We start from the raw sequence: 14151 nt of genomic DNA, 5'->3' as shown, positions 1-14151 counted from the left end.
CGTTTCCAAGCCGACTATGGCATCTAGTCTACTAATGCATTATGCACAATGATGTCATCATTCATCACATATTCACATCATCATTTGACATTAAGAAAATAAACACAACACACAAGTCATAACAATATGAGGATGGCTAAGTTACACATAATTCGCATGATGACATGACTAGTCTAGATACAATTAAATGAATTCCAAACAAGCCTTAACATAATGCCAAACGTCCTCTCCGCACTTACTTTTTATGTACAAAGACTCACGCCCGGTACGGGTGAGATCCGGTGCGAGAAGCGTAAGTTTTGGTGAACCTATCATAAGTGAACGGGATTAGCATTTCACCACTTTGGGTCAAAACTAACAAGATTTGATGACAAAATCATGTTTAGAATTATAAAAGAAGGTCGCACGTTCGTTTTGGGTCCATTCGGACGTAAAAATCACGTTGGGAGCCTCTCGGATGGGTCGAACAACCCACCTGTCACGGCCCACCTATCTTCTCAGGTGGGTGGGTCGGCCCACCAGTCGGCCCACCGGTCCTAGCCGAGGGCCTGCCCTCTCAGGCGGGTGCCCTCAAGCTGGCCGTTTGGCCCACCGGTCTCGGCGGAAAAACGTCATTTTCCCTAAAACCTTCCCCAACCTTTGGGAAAATCAAATGGGGCTTTTCCAAACCCATTTTCCACACATTCAAGGTCTCATAAGATGATTCTAACCTAGATCTAAGTTAGATTTAAGGATTGAAAAATCATCTTACCTTCTTTGCTCAAGAACTCTTTCAAAACCCCAAAAATCACTTCTTAGCTCAAGAAATCACCAATGCTTCTCTAACCTTGTAAACACTTCTTCAAATCCTTCAAAATCAACACATAGACCATCTATCAAACCTTAGATTTGTCATTTCAAGGAGGATTTACAAGATCTCAAGGAACTCTACCCAAATCAAGGGTTTTACTTGGGTTTGGTGAAAGTTTAAGAAACATAGCCTTTGCTCACCTCTAATCGTAGATCTCGTGTTGGGGATCACTCTTCCGGCGTCAGAATGGGAAGATCAAACCTCGGCGCCGCTGAAATCCATCTCTTCTTCCTCTTCCTTCTCTTTTCCTCTTATTTCCCTTCTTTTCTCTCTCCTCTTTACTCTTCTCACCAAACGTCCGAGTGTCATAAATGAGAAAAAGGAAAAATATAATGATAGTTATTTATACCTTTTAAGACATCTTGTAACTTCATGGGAGGGTCACTCAGGTGGGCAGATGTGCCCACCTGTGACCGCCCACCTGAGGGCCGAAAATTGGCCAACAAGTGGGATTTTGATGGAATTCGTCTCTCGGCACGAATTTCACTCTCGGCATAAGATATAATATACGTATGCGCTTTAAGATACGGCTACATACCTGCTTTATCCATATATGGTCTTATGATATGTGCATGTACACGGCTTGGGTACACCCGTCTCCTCTGGCACTGGCTCGGACTTGTCTGGCCAGCCTGTGTTCAAAGTCACCCTTACCATCATGGTCCATAAAGAACCCGCCTTAACCCTCTCCGATTCGGGTCCTGCATAGTTAAACCGGGTCAACCGTGTAATCAGACCGGGTTTAAGAAGTAGGGTATTACACTGTTATTTAGTGGTATTGAGTTTGTAATGAAGGCATACAAATTATTTATCAAACTTTGGATTAGTTTATTGGAGGCTAGTTCCCTCGAAGAACCAAAATATCTAGCTTGCATATCTCTTTTATTTACTTGCCAAGATAAGGAAGAACAAATAGAAAGGGTTGAGTAGGGGGTTAAGACAGTTGGCTAAAGAAAACATCATCGACCAAAGTGAGTCATCCAGACACTACACTAGGTCCTCAGGTCGAGTACGTAACATAAATGAGTCTAGTGAGACCTTCCACCAATGAGGGGGCCAACCTAATAGATCTAGTTGTCAGTGAAGTTTCCAGTAGTGATTGCAAGGTCAAAGAAGAGAGAAGGGTTCATAGAGCCACTTGAGAAGGGCCTGATTGCCAAGATTTTGGCACCAATTGTGAAACCAATTGCAATAAGAGCAATGGTGCCTAATGAATCTTTTTTGGGGTCTACAACAATTGAATAAATTGTGAATAGCCTCTTATAATGAGTTTGGATCATCCGCACGTATGTTCACCTAGAGGTACATTTGAGGATCCAACACCTATTCCAATTCCTGTCGTTAAAAGGGTGAAGAGGGGTATATATGGAAGCATAAAGTAAAGGTGATGGATCCTCACAGTACATCCAAGTGAACATACGTGCAATGGATCTAAATTCCTCTTATAATCAAATACGCTATACTTGATCAATTATAAAAATTACTTGACCATAATTAATCATAAGATGGTATAATCTTATGCCAACCACTGCTAGCTCAGTTTGTTAAGGTGTTGCTTGAAGCAACTATCATCATCGTATATCTTGAGTTGAAGTCTCCATCCCCACCCAAAAAGAAAAAGAAAAATAAATAAATAATAATAATAATAATAATAAGAGAAAATTGCAATGCCACACCTTATACTTTTTGAAATACCAAAGACACCCTTTGATGATTTAAAAAATATCAAATCCATCCCTACCATTAGCCATTCCTATTAAGTGATGGAATATCTATTAATTATTGTTTAAAACACCCAAAACACCCACACTCATGGTGAGTTGACCATCTTACCCTTGCCCCTCCTTCTAAACTCATAAACATCTGGCTGGTTCACAAAACAGAGAAGGGAGCTTGTGCTACAGCCATCGCCATTGCCAAAACCTGTAACTATCCACTTCTCCAGCCTCTGGCATGAGATCGTGTGCACCCCTCCCCTCCAGTGAAGGATCATGACTACTCATCTTGTCCGGCGAAGGTATTTCCTTCAATGGTTGTAAGTTAGGGTTTTTCTTCCATCTTGGAAAGTAAGAGCTTTATTTTAGGGTTTGTCTTTCATCTTACATAGTTCATATCTCTATTCAAATTTTTGGTTTGTTTCTGTAACCATGTAATCTTAGACTTGATTAAACAAAATTAATTTGTGGTTTTGGGATTCTATTATCTAACTATTGGGTTTTGGGGTTTTATTCTCTCATTATTGGGGTTCTATTTTGATAAAATTAAAACGCCTCTGTGGAAAGATGGTAGTAAATGAAACAAATATGGAGAATATCACAAATCCTTGCATTATAAAACTACTCTACAGCATGCACATCTGGGATATTAAAGTTGATTTAGTTCTCTTATGGATTTTTCAATAGTAATTCCCATCTTAATCACAAGTCAAGGTCGTTAAATGCCAGCCCCAGCAGAATCAGGGGTTGGGCTGTATTGATCAGGTTTGACTTGATCCAGAGTGCTTTTAATCCTTCAAGTAAGAAATCACAAATTAATTTTGTAGTTGATAGTAGTGAAAATACCAAAAAAAAAAAAAAATCTAAGAACGCTCAGGTTTTTTTTGTTTTTTTTTTTTTTTTTTGTTAAGGATTTAAAGTTGCCATTTTTCCCATTTTTTGCAAGTTGAATGCATTAGAAAAGCAATGCTAGAACATCTAGTTCTACTACTTAATATTAGCCCAAGTCACTGAAATTGGACTCCTTACCTTGTAATGAGTCCAACTAGCTTCAATTTATGAGATTACATGATTCCATAAACAAACCAGCCATTTGAGTCCTTGATTTCTCTTATTTTGTTGGGTTTTGTTCAAATCAATATCCCTTATTTTTTAGCAACTCATTAAAATTTTTGGCATATTTGTAATTCACTTTTACCATGTTTAATTTGTAGATAACTGATGTCTACCATGAGTGTTAATGACAACAACCAAAGTGGGTTAAGGTTTATGAACGTAAGATGCAACTGTCCCGAACCCAAAAGGGCGTTGGTGTGAATTTCTGAGTCCAGAGATAATCCAAACATGTTGTACTACTGCTGCCCAGAAGCACCAAAAGGATGTCGATTCTAATCATGATGTGATCCTGTAGCTGCATCAAGACTTTTATCTTAGACAACTAATTCACAAACAATTGTTGGTGAAAGAATCCAAGATTAACAAATGAAAGAAGAGATTCGTGCCTTGAAGAAAAGAATTAAGCATCTAGAGAAAGCATATGAAACGATGAAGATTGTAACTTGTGTGCTTATGGTGGTCTGTTTAGTGTTAAAAAATAATCTTACAATGTTTAATAGTGAAGTTGTGTCGAGTCTGTACTTGTTTGAACTTAATGAAATCGTTTCTTCTCTGTTCTTGTTATTAAGTTATTGGTCAGCTTTAACCATAAATCTAAAATTGAACAGGCAGCATTTTGATGGAGAGGGGGCCATCATTGTAAGTTTTTGAAACTAACACATTTCAACCCAATTCTGACCCTAAACGAGCAACATTTTGGTTATAACATGACATCAATATATACCTATAAATAATACCAAAATGACATCCCATATCTGACAGTAAATGGATAACATCTTAGTTAAATACCTGTAACATTACACACCTAAAACTAACATATTTCATCACAACCAGAACCATAAGGAAACATCCAAAACATATCCATGAATACCTGTTCATAACATATTCCATATAACCATGTTTAGTATGAAATAGAAATAGTTCTAAAAATCAAATCCATAACACATCCAAAACCATAAGGAACCATTCAACTGTCTTAAACTCATAAAAGCTTAATTAACACATCATTGTTCTCTTGTTCTTAATTAAAACATTCAGATTGCTTGTGCTTCATTTCTTCCCCCGCTCCCTTGCTGTACTCTTTACTCGATTGGTCTTTTACTTGGTCAGTACCTTGTCATGTAAATACCCAACTGTGTCTGCCATAGATGTCTATGATTTATTCATTTGTTGCGATGTTCTGATCTCATTTTGATTCTCTCCTTTTTATTTCTTCTACATAACATAAAATAAGTATGAGATACTTATTAAACAAGTTTCAATTAAATAGAGAAAGTAAGTTGCATTTATCTTCATACTTTTCTTTTTACTAGTACATCCTGTTGGTGGCTATATCGACTGTATAGAGAAGGCCCAAAGTCTCTGCCCAGATCTCGACTCGATCCATGAGTGTTCGGTTACAAAGGGGGATGCTATAAGTAATAAGTGAGCACATTCTCTCTCAAGGCGTCTTTTGGGGGATTGGCAGCGACCGTACACTTAAGGCCCAACAAGTGGTATCGGAGTAGGTCACAGGTTTGAGTTTCCTGGGGCCCAGGTTCGCAACTTTAGCGGGGGATTGTTGGTGTCTGATCATCTCTTTGTATGTATCCATGTATTTTCTAATAGTAAAAAATGGATCACAATAGTTGACCAACTCTCCCCTTGTGTATGATATAGAAGCTGTAATATGGAGATAAGGTATACCAGTGGTTTTTTAAATTCTACAATCACATTTATAATCTTTCAGATTAACCACAAATATGTTTCCAAATTTATTTAAGACCTCAAATTAACCTTCACCTATCGATTGACACCTGCTATGCATTTGCTTCTTGCTGAACCTTGTTCAACTTCACCATAACCCTTGGTGTTACTTTAGGATGTGTTTGGTTGTATAATTCGTTGGAGTTATATTTCTCATTTGGCATTGATTCCGTAGGGAGTAGTTCTGTTGATTTTTTTTTTTTTGAGTTATTTTGGAAACTGTTTGGTTACCCATAATTCTGTTATGTATTTCTTCTTGAAAACTATTTAGTTAGCCTAAATCTCTGAGGATGATTTTATAGATTTAGTTATTAAAAACTGTTTGGTTACTTAATATGTTAATCAAACATGGTCGAACTGTTTCTAAAGAAACGGTAAAAAAGTGAAATGGCTGCCTAAAAGATATGAACGTGTGCAAAATACGTGCCAATGCCATAGCTAATATACTTATTTGGGAAGCCAACTAATAAAACTACTATTCATGTTACACTTATGATGCAACTGGAGAAGTAGAATTCAGATATGTAATTGAAGACCCAAAGTTGAAATTCTTCTATACCTCTCATGGTAGAATATGTGGCCTAACTGCCAAGTCTGTTCAATGTGGGACTGGTATAACGGAATTTGAACTCTCATTTTTCACCCAGGAACTCTGTTCAAATGGTCTTGAATCTTGATACATCCACCAATGTGTCTCAGCTGTCCTGTGCAAGAGTTCTAGATTCCATGACTATGGGTGCGAGTGCTCGATTGCGAGGAACACAGATTGGTGACACCTTCTGAAGCACCTCTTATAGTCTTAGCACTTCCAAGTAATTTTATGTATTGTACCTTGCAAAAAATACTTTAATTCTCTCTTTTATTTGCAGACAGATTTTTTAATTAGGAGATTTAACATACCAAACCCTCAATTTAACAAACCATCAACCATAATTTAGATGGATACAATACAAGATCAATTACAGAATAGATAGAGATGGGAAGAAGTGGGGGGTCAGTAGCCGTCGTCCCATGATAGAGATGGAGAGAAGTGTTGATGTGGTAGATTGAGATGGTGAAACCCATCAATTTGCTCTCACATAAAATTTTCACAAAACCTTCTAAAGTGGAGCTAAAGATAGGAAAACTAGGGCCTCAAGTTGGAAGAAGTTCTCATACTTGAATTAGATAAATAAATTCTTTAAGTCAAATATATAAACACATATAAATAAACAGAAACGAAAAAGCAAAATTTGGGTTTAGAAATGCCTTAAAAACTGCTCTGAGGAACTTGGAAACAATGCACCTATCAAATTCTTAGATAAACCAATAGATTATGTATTTAGTAGGAAGTCATCACACTAAACGAAAGGTAGGAACTGTAACGAGATACAAAAATTAACCTTTATGGCAAGAACAAAATACATTTAACAAAACTCAACCATGAACTTAATATATTAAACACATAGAGGAGATATTCATTGATCAAGAACCATTCCCATCACAGAAACCCTAGAAAACGAAATCTTGTAGTTAAAACCCTAAATTCCAGAGTTATCAGATCAAAAGAAAGAAATTATGGGCAAAAGTATAGAACCCGAGAGATTACAATCGTACTTGGTAGTTGATATTCCCCAAGTAATGGTCAAATTAAAAGAACGATGTAGACACCTAATTTTGTCACCCCCCCCGGTGATGATGACACAAGAAGAATTGCATGTTGGACATTTTAGACTTGGAGAATTTTGAGCTTAGAGTAGAAAATGACCATTTTTTTTCCTATAAAATTTCAAGAGAAAATGTTTTCAAAAATTAGAATTTGATGTTGTGGATTATTGTTGTTTGTCCCCTCAGGTCGGACATTACACTTTGATGTGAAAACTATACGAATCGGCGCCCGGTTCTCTCTTTCATTTTATGATCCGGGTCCCTATTTTATGCATATTTTTGTAAAGGTCCTCGGTCAAGACTGTCACACCCCGTTCACATAGAACCGGGCCAGTGACCGGGTTAACACCGGTTAACCCAAACCTGCCAGGATCATCTGATACAGTATTCCACCACAACATACACACAACTAAGAAAAAGCTCATCAGTTCAGCGGAAGACTTGGTTTACCTGTGAATATTCTCAAAATATTTGATACCCGAATTGTGATACAATAGTTAAATACATGTGGGCCCGAAGGCATGATATTTACACAATAAGAGTATAATTCACATATTAAGTACACAAAAGGAATCATCAAAAATCAGAGTCAGCTCAGCTCGGTATAAGAAGTAGGGCTCAGCTCGGTATCTGGAGGTAGAGCTCAGCTCGGTATCAAAGGGTAAAGCTTAGTTCGACATCAAAAGTGGAGCTCAGCTCGGTATCAGAACTACGATCCCGCAGCACAACTCTCGTACGAGCAATCAGTGTCGTGCTCTAACTCCTCAGGGACCCACCAGTCCTCTTCAGGGAACTCAACTGTGGGACCCGACCTGTGCTTTTCAGATGGATGACCTGCAAAATCATCTAAAAAGGGGTGCACACGTGGGATGAGCTCACTAGCTCAGTAAGTGGAAAGATGGACCACACTGCAGTCCACACAACAAATCACAACCATATGCACTATATGCTATGCAATATATTTTTAATCACATCCACTTAAGCAACATTACTAAGTCTTTAGTTTAGTGCTACTACAACCACAGTGCGCGTATACTCCGGGTACAAGCCGCGAACTCCATCCCGCGATACGCCTATAGGGCTGTCGGAGAAGGCCCACCATGAGTACTCGAAAAAATAAAAACATGCCGACCACCGGCTCTCAACATAAAGTAAATGACTGAAAATTAAAGGTGCTGACTCCAGCAATTTAAAAGCAGTACGATTGGCTCTCTTGAATATACCACCGGGGTTGCCGACTATCCTAATGACCAGTCGGGCGTAACGTCTAATCGCCACAGTGACCTGACAACTGCGACCACTACTTCCCCCCAAATGGTAACCCAACACCTTAACCCCTGTTGGGAAGGGTCGTAGCACGGGAATGTGATAATCCTAAACCGCATGCTCCTATATGACAGTAGTACGATTGCATAGTGCCACTGCGTCCCATACCACGGGCCACCATTGCACTCATTTCCAAGCCGACTACGACATCTATTCTAATAATGCATCATGCACAATGATGTCAACATTCATCACATAAGCATATCATCACTTGGCATTTAGAAAATAAACACAACACCCATGCATAACAATGTGAGGATGACTAATCTACATAGCATTTTCATGATGGCATGGCTAGACTAGATACAATTAAATGAATGCCAAACATTGCCTTGAAACAAGGCCAAACGTCCTCTCCCCACTTACCTGTAGTGTACAAGGACTCACGCTTGGTACGGGTGAGATCCGGTGCGAGAAGCGTATGCTTTGGTGAACCTAACATAAGTGAGCGGGGTTAGTATTTCTCCACTTTGGGATTAAGATTAACACGATCCAATGACAAGATCATGTTTAGAATCCTAAAAGAAGGTCACACGTCCGATTTGGGTCCAATCAGACGTAAAAATCACATTCGGAGCCTCTCGGGTGGGTCGGACAGCCCACCTGTCTAACCCACTAGTCAGACCCACCGGTTTGGACCGACAGGTAGGTTGGCCCATCGGTCGGCCCGTCGGTCTGACCCATCGGTTGGGCCTGAGGGCCCTGCTAAGACCGAAGAGCAGGGTGGCCCGCCGGTCGGCCAGCCTGTTGGGCCCGTCGGTTGGGCTCGAGGGCCTTGCCCTCTCAGGCGGGTGCCCACAGGCGGGCCAAATGGCCCACCGGTCTTGGCGAGAAACTGCTGTTTCTTCCTAAACTTTTTCCAACCTTTGGGGATTCAAATGGGGCTTTTTCAAACCCATTCTTCACTCATTCAAGGTCTCATAAGATGGTTCTAACCTAGATCTAGGTTAGATTTAAGGAATGGAAAGCCATCTTACCTTCTTTGCTCAAGAACACCTTCAAAACCCCAAAATCACTCCAAATCCACAATGCTTCTCCAACCTTGTAAATACTTCTTCAAATCCTTCAAAATCAACACATAAATCATCTATTAAACCTTAGATTCATCATTTCAAGGGGGATTTACAAGATCTCAATAAACCCTACCCAAATCAAGGGTTTTTACTTGGGTATGGTGAAAGCTTAAGGAACCCAGCTTGTGCTCACCTCTAAACGTAGATCTAGTGTTGGAGATCACTCTTTCGGCGTCGGAATGGGAAGATCAAGCGTCGGCACCGCTGAAATCCCTCTCTCCTTCCTCTTCCTTCTCTTCTCTTCTTCTTTCCTTTCTTTTCTCTCTCCTCTTTACTCTTCTCACCAACGTCCGAGTGTCATAAATGAGAAAAGAAAAGAAAAACATAAATGCTATATATATACTTCTTAAATAACTAAGTAATTCACATGGGTGGGTCACTCAGGTGGGTGGATGCGCCCACCTGTCCACCCACCTGAGGCCCAAAACTTGGCCAACAAGTGGGATTTTGACAGAATTCGGCCCTCGACACGAATCTCACTCTTGGCATAAGACGTAATATACGTATGCGCTTTAAAATACGGCTACATACCTGCTTTATCCGTACATGGCCTTATGATAGGTGCATGTACACGGCTTGGGTACACCTGTCTCTTCTGGCACTGGCTCAGACTTGTCGGGCCAGTCGGTGTTTAAGGTCACCCTTACCATCATAGTCCATAAGGAACCCGCTTTAACTCTCTCCAGTTCGGGTCCTGCATGGTTAAACCGGGTCAACCGTGTAATCAGACCGGGTTTAAGAAGTAGGGTATTACAAAGACCACAATCATGTCTTACATCATTGGATAGTGCTCGGACTGAGCTTTCCAATGACATATTGCACGTCAAATTCTGACTAACGGTTTGAAAGAGGATGGCCCCATTAAGGTTTTGGCTAACTTCTTCCCTCTAAAATCAAATATTCTCCAAGTCCAAAAGTTTAATACATTAATCCTTCCTTGAGTCAGGAGATCTAGTCCGGTTCGGTTCGATTTGGGACTTGAAGCACAAGGGTTATCTCCCTTTGTTTCTTGATTAAAGCCGGGTTTAAGGTATTTATTTATTTTTCCTTTTTTTCTCCCAATAGCGATTTAGAATTAGTTTAATTAATAGATTAGCTTCTGATTTATTAATCGATTCGTTTAGGTTTAATTAGGTTCAATTAGTTTCAATTCGGTTTAATGTGATTTATTAGATATAAATTGGTTTATTCCGATTCAATTAGGTGTATTTAAGTTTAATTAGATTTAATTTGATTTAGCATGGTTTATTAAACGTGAATTAGTTGATTCCGGTTCAATTGGGTTTATTTTGTTTTAATTGGGTTCAACATAGTTTGATTTGGATCATTGGGTCCAACCCTTGATTTTTGCTAATCCGGTTTTTTTTTCTTTTGTAATTTGGTTTGTTTTCTATTACTATTATTTCTTGGTTTAATGAGTCAATTGTATTTGTGGTTTAATATATTTACATTACTAGGTTTGATCTGATTTAGTTTTCTTTTTATTACTTTTTTTTTTGGACCCTTAGATTAGGATTTCAAGCCCTAATCTCTTTTCCCATCTCCTCTTCTCCTTTTCCCTTTCCTTTTTTTCTTCCTGCTGCTGCAACCCTTAAACAACAGCAGCCGACCCTTTCTTCTTCTTATCCTTCCTCTCACTTCTATCTCTCATTATACCCCCACCACTAATCCACCACAGCAAAAGTCTAATCCCTTCCTATCTTCTTTCCCTGATGACATCAGAACCAAAGTCATTGATAAAATTCTCCAGTCCTTTCTCCATCTTAGACCACGCTCTCGTCCTAGAACTGCATACGAGTATCTACTCTCCCACACCCTTGCAAATACAAATCCTCTTCCCCTTGCCCTTGCGATCATTCAACGCGTTCTGCGCTCTAGCTGCACACCGGTTCCACAAACTCACCTCTCCCTATCATCCGCATGGCTTTCTTCTTCTTCTCTTCTTTTCTCTTTTACCATAGCCGAACCCTCTCCACTCCCTTCTCCTTCCTTTCTTTCTCCTTAACCATACCTGCAACTCACCTTTCTCCTCATTTCTTCTTCTTCTTCTTCTTATTTTATTTTCTTGTTTTTTGTTATTTCTTTAATTTGCTGATTAGATTGTCCATATTTGTAATGCCCACAACCTGTTATTTCATTTATGTTTTCTATCTGGAATCTTCCCCTCTTTTATTTTTTTATTTTATTTTTTTGTTATCAATTTTGGTTTGATTTCAGGTCTGTAATGTATCTAGTCCTAGAACTTAGGTTTGGGATTCCTCTAATTTTAAAATTTAAAATCAAATGATTTCATTTTATTTCCCTCTAAATAATGTATGGAACGTAGTCTAGGGCGTATGTTAGCAAGGGCGTGGCTGGCCCCCCCTCAAACTGGCTCATAACATTAGATGCGTATTGGGGATTTAGGTTTTCCTACTATCTCCTATCTTTTGCACTCCAACCCTCACTCGTATTAATATAGTACTAATCTAGATTGATTAAAGTAATGTAGTTAACGTAATTAGTCATTTCAACTGTTGTTTATTTAATTGTGGTTTGTTAATTCAGCTTTTTAAATCACTGTATTTGATTTCTTCATTCAATTCAATTTATTAAACTTGTGTAATTACCAATCTTTTTCCCTCTTGTGGTTTGTTTATTTTAATCAATCAACTAATTAGTTATTTAATGTAGGATAATTAACTAGATTAACTAGGGTTTTGAAAAATGTTTAACTCATCTTAGGATTAGCTCAAGGTAAACATAATTAGTCCAATTAGGTTTCATAATTAATTTAATTAAACCTTAGGTTTAGTTTAATCCTCCTATACTAGATTAGGTAGATTAGTAAAAATGCATTCATTTAATGTAATTAATCCATTTCACTTTTATAAATCAATTAGATCTCATTTAATTTATAAATCTTTTTACCAATTAGATTAAGTAGGATTGCAATGATTTATTTCACAAATTACTAGGGATTGAGATTAACCATTTAATTCATTCAATTTAGGATCTCACAAATTCATTGATCATCCATCTAGGTTAGGCTCAATTAATCGAATTAGTTTAATTTAGGGTTTCATAAGTTGCTAAACTAATCCTAGGTTTAGGCTTATTTAATTAGCTTAATCTAAGACTCATAATTCATTGATTAAATCATTTAGGGTTTTTAATTTTTAATTAGCGTAATCATTTCATTATTTTCATCATAACCTAACTAGCATCATTTAGACACTTGGCTTAGGGTTTTCACATGTCGTGCTTAGATACCTAGTTTAGGGTTTTCAGTGACCTAGATTTAGGACTAGTTAGTAGGGTACAAATAAACTTTGGTCAAACAAAAAGAGACCGGCCTTAGGGCCGAGCAGACTGGGTGCTTAACACCTTCCCAGTCTATCACTTGACAGTTGTCCATAATCTTGGTGCAAACCAGCCTTATCCATCAAAATCATTAGTCTCTCTCCCTTGATTGGGGAAGACATTTATGGGTTCTAGACCCTTTCTAGGTGGCGACTCCCTTTTATCCATAACGTGTATCCCCCCTTGGCATTTTGATGATCAGTGGATACTATCTCATCTCATAAGGGTCGAACCCTAGCGTGTGTACACGCGCTACGCGCCATATCGCGATCCCGACGGAGGTCCATGATAGCTACAAACGAAAATCTGAACAATAAAGCAGCCAATACTCAGAAGAGAAGATGAAAAAAACCACAAATGTTCCAATCAAGGTAGGCGAAGAAGAGGTCGAATCCACTACTCAAAAGGAGAAAGTGGAACTCCAAATCAGAACAGTGATGGGGAGAGCAAGGAGGTTTGGCCTTCAGCATTGGTGTTGAGGTTTGGCCATGGGCAGTCTTCAGCGTTGATGAGAGGAAGAAGGTTGCCTGATTTTTGTAATTCTTCTGAATGACCACTTAAGAAAAACTATTTATATGAGGGGTAGAATTATGTGTCAAAAATGAGTTTTGTTATTTACCTAATTTCTTATATTAACAACATTTAGCTTTAGGTAGGTGTTTAAAAGGAATTAGTATGTTTAAGTAGAAGCAACTCCTAAAACAACCAAACAGTTAAAAAAAAAGAGAACCGTGTTTCACAAGAAAGACACTCCAACGATTTATACAATCAAACACATCCTTACCCTCCCACATGGATGCCTTCTCATATCTCCTATGTAGTCCACTCATGAATTTCACTCTTAGCTGATCTCCTTAAGTCTCCCACCCAGTGATTAAATGGCTCAATCATATTGTTTGTGATATGGTCACTCCTTGCTCCTACATCAAAGGCATGCCTTAACCACAACCTCGAGGGGTTTTCAATCAAATACAAGTATGCTTCATTCTTAATCTCTTTGACACTATTCATTTCCTTTTCAAACTGAGGTTCAATTGAAGCTTGTGAGGCTGCCCAAAAATGTAGTCTCAATAGTATACCAGGATGCTTTGCCTTCAGGTTTTGATATAGATGTCTACTGCAAATTCTTTGGTGAGCATAAGGGAATACTGTGAAAATTACATTTGATAATCCCTACACAAAACATAAGGAAAATCTTAGTGACATATCATCACTGTCATGAAAATAAATGAAAACAAATTAGATGAAAATAAATATGTATACACAAATATAAGAATATATATATATATATATATATATATCTTCTGTCTGTCTAACATGAATGTGAGTGATATAT

This window comes from Macadamia integrifolia, chromosome 4, assembly GCF_013358625.1.
Source record: "Macadamia integrifolia cultivar HAES 741 chromosome 4, SCU_Mint_v3, whole genome shotgun sequence".
Taxonomy (NCBI): Eukaryota; Viridiplantae; Streptophyta; class Magnoliopsida; order Proteales; family Proteaceae; genus Macadamia; species Macadamia integrifolia.
Note: the sequence above shows the minus strand (reverse complement) of the source record.